Source organism: Uranotaenia lowii, chromosome 3, assembly GCF_029784155.1.
Source record: "Uranotaenia lowii strain MFRU-FL chromosome 3, ASM2978415v1, whole genome shotgun sequence".
In the NCBI taxonomy this organism is placed as follows: Eukaryota; Metazoa; Arthropoda; class Insecta; order Diptera; family Culicidae; genus Uranotaenia; species Uranotaenia lowii.
Window position 1 is genome coordinate 316636628 of NC_073693.1, and position 3525 is coordinate 316640152.

The following is a 3525-nucleotide window of genomic DNA, read 5'->3' on the forward strand; positions in this document are numbered from 1 at the left end:
TTCGTAGCGAACACCTGTTTTGCAGGACAGTCGTCCGGCATTCTCGCAACATGTCCTGCCCAGCGTATCCGGCCAGCCTTCACCAGCTTCTGGATACTGGGTTCGCCGTAGAGTCGCGCGAGCTCATGGTTCATCCTCCACACTCCGTTCTCCTGTACGCCGCCAAAGATGGTTCTTAACACTCGTCACTCGAATACTCCGAGTGTACGCAGGTCCTCCTCGAGCAATATCCATGTCTCGTGCCCGTAGAGAACAACCGGTCCAATGAGCGTCATATACAGGTTACACTTTGTGCGAGGGCTAAGTCTTCTCGACCGCAGTTGCTTGTGGAGTCCATAGTAGGCACGACTTCCGCTGATAATTCGCCCCGGATCTCACGGCTGGTGTCATTGTCTGCGGTCACCAGTGAGCCGAGATAGACAAAGTCTTCGACTATCTCCAGCTCGTCGCCGTCGATCGTGACCTTGTTATTACTGGGCAAGCGGGATCGGTCGATCTCGGATCCGCGCGCCACGTTGAACATCATGCAGGATAGACCATCACCTTGTCGAAGCCCCCTGCGCGATTCGAATGAACTCGACAATTCACCTGAGATGTCAGTGCAAAACAAGGCCGTCTGAACAGGCGAGGAGAGGGTCGGAGATGAGAATTTTATTAAGTAAAAGTTTTTAGTTCAAGAAAAGAATTTTCTATAGCAACCCGAAATTTTTTGATCCCGAAAGGAGATCAAAAATAATTGTTAATAAACATGAAATTTTGTTATTAACCATTCCAGGCTGAAGACATTTCATTTAATAACGCTTTATGACTTTCACGAATTGAAATTTATTTTTTATTTTATGTTTAGAATTTTAATTCAACCTTTTGTATTGAAACACAAATCTTGATAAGTTCAAAATTTGAAACCAACAATTTAAACTTCAAAATCTATGTATCGAATACTAGTTTTAAACATCATCAAGTTTAAAGCCATGGGACAGGTGTTCAGTACTCACAATGTTTAAAAGAATCAGCACAAAATACCTAAGACCTAGTATGCATCTTTTTATTACTTATCTTTTTGATTATAAAACAAAATCGTTGATGTCGTTATAAATTATATGTTGATATTAAATATTCTCCAAAAAATCAATTTCATACTCAATACAATTTTTCTTTTGATTTTTTCAAAGTTCAACTTCACATTCAAAAGAGTTTGCGATAAATTACCAAATCCACAAAATTCACATTTTCCAAGGTGCATAGAATTTAAGAACTTTTTAATTTGCGTGCCCTGAATTAGTATTTTATAATATTAAGTATATTCAATTAGTTTTTTTTCTATCTACTCTTATTTTTTAAATAACTTTTGAAAAAAAGGGTAAAATTATTTAAGAAATTTCTTCTTTATTTTCGAAAAACCTTTATAATTTTGAAAGAGATTTTAAATTAGGGGTGAGCAACCTTTTGAAGCATTGGGTCAATTTTAATTTGAAATCTTTTCGGCGGTCCGCCTTTAAAATATTATTTATTAATAGTTAGCGTTGCTTTACGGCATTTTTTATTCAGACAAATCTTTTGACAAAACCGTAACTAAAAAAGAAAAAATAGAACAAATTTTTGGGTTTAGTAAAAAAGGGGATTATCATCACTTTTATAAATACATGATGTATGACATCAGCCGAAATTCAATATATATCATCAAACCTTAATCATTTTTGAATAACCCAAAATTTTTGGTTGATTTGAACTTTATTTTATTCTTACTTATAGAAACATTATTTATTTCCATTTTCTTATTCGAAACGAAAATATTTGAAGGTCGTTCTATAGTTTGTAAAAAAGATTTGAACCGTTTTCTAGAAAAAAAAATCATTTCTGTACGAACTGTTGTTATGAATTATAACAAAATGAAAATTGAAATGACTTCAATTTAAAAGTTTTAAAGAGCTTGAAGTGAAAAAACATATTTTTAGGAAATCACTGTCTTCTCAGAGTTGTACTGTGAATCGTTATAGATTCAAAAACTTAAAATATTTTATTCTTTGTTTATTTTAGAAAAATTTTATCCTCGAAGACCTGTTTTTCTACAAACGGTTAAAAACTGCTTTTTTATTTGATGTTCCGTTTGAGATCATTAGATTATACTGTAGCAAGGTAGTGAAAATCAAAAAAATACCTAATATCAAAATATTTAAGCAAACCTCGTCAAAATTTTAATTTATATTTCTGGTTCTGTAATTTTTCATACAGATTTTATGGATTTCCTTTATTAAATTTGGACACCACTGTGAAAGGCTTTCTGAGATTTCAGAAAATATCATCACAGTTAATCGTCACAAACTTTTTGGGTCGAATCAATAAATGACACTTATTGTTTTTGTCGAGAATTCAGAATTTTTTTCTGGAACTTTGTCGTGAAGAATCTAAAATCGTTCACCTAGTTTTTTTATTCGACTTTCCTCATTTCCGTAAATATCAAAGAACAAAATGATTTACTTTAAATGGTCTGCAGTTTTGTTCAGAACTACCTTTTAAGAAATTTGATGAAATAATCATGAAATAATATAAAGAATTTTGCCGAAACGTTCACGAGCAATGTTTTATGAATTATTCGATCATACACAACTTTTTTTTCAATTGCTTTAAAATAACTAAATAAATAATGAATTTTCAGTTTCTGATCAAGTCATAATTTTGCACGTTTTCTAGTCAATTTAGATTTGATGGCCCACGATTCCCCACAACTTCTCAAAATAAAAAAAAAATACTTTTTCTACAACCGACAGCACATAAGTAAATTAATTAATTTAAAAAGAATAAACGTGCCTAATGAAACCTAAGATATGTAGGAAACCTTTTTATATATATTTTTTCTATTCATCCTTAAAAAAAAGTAATGAAACAAAGAAAAAAAAATGGTTCATGATACCCCACAATAACCTGGTTAATGAGAATGGGAGATAATTCTTCCTCTTCTGTTTTGCATATCTTCATTTTAAAACTGATAATGAAATACCTACTGTATATTTTTTTAATTTCAAAAATTTAGGATAATGTTAATCAAACCGCCGTTAAAACCGTAACATTTATTTTAATGTGAAGAAAATATTTCATATTCAAATCATAAAAGTGTTTATTAGCTGAGAGCTCCTAAAATATAATCTCTATTCATTCAAAGTCATCCCAGATTCCCAGATTTCATTTTAAAGTGGACAAGTAAAGCAAACTACTGTCTAGTTCAAATAGAAAGAATTCTTTCCTAAATTAATTTTTGGAAGTTTGAACAACGATTTGAACGATGCTGACGTGCTTCGATGAAAATCAATAATTTATGGTGTTTTTCGTCACTTTTATTTAGATTTTTTATAATTACTGAATTCATGCTTAGATTTGCCCAAGTTTTTCTTTGTTAAAAAAATCCGGAATCAAATGCCCCCTCTTCTATTATTGTGACACTATTCGAGATATTATTTCAAAGGGAGCCCTTACCCGTTTTTTTGTTTTTATTTAGATTTTCTAGTTTCATTGTTTTCCTAGATTTAA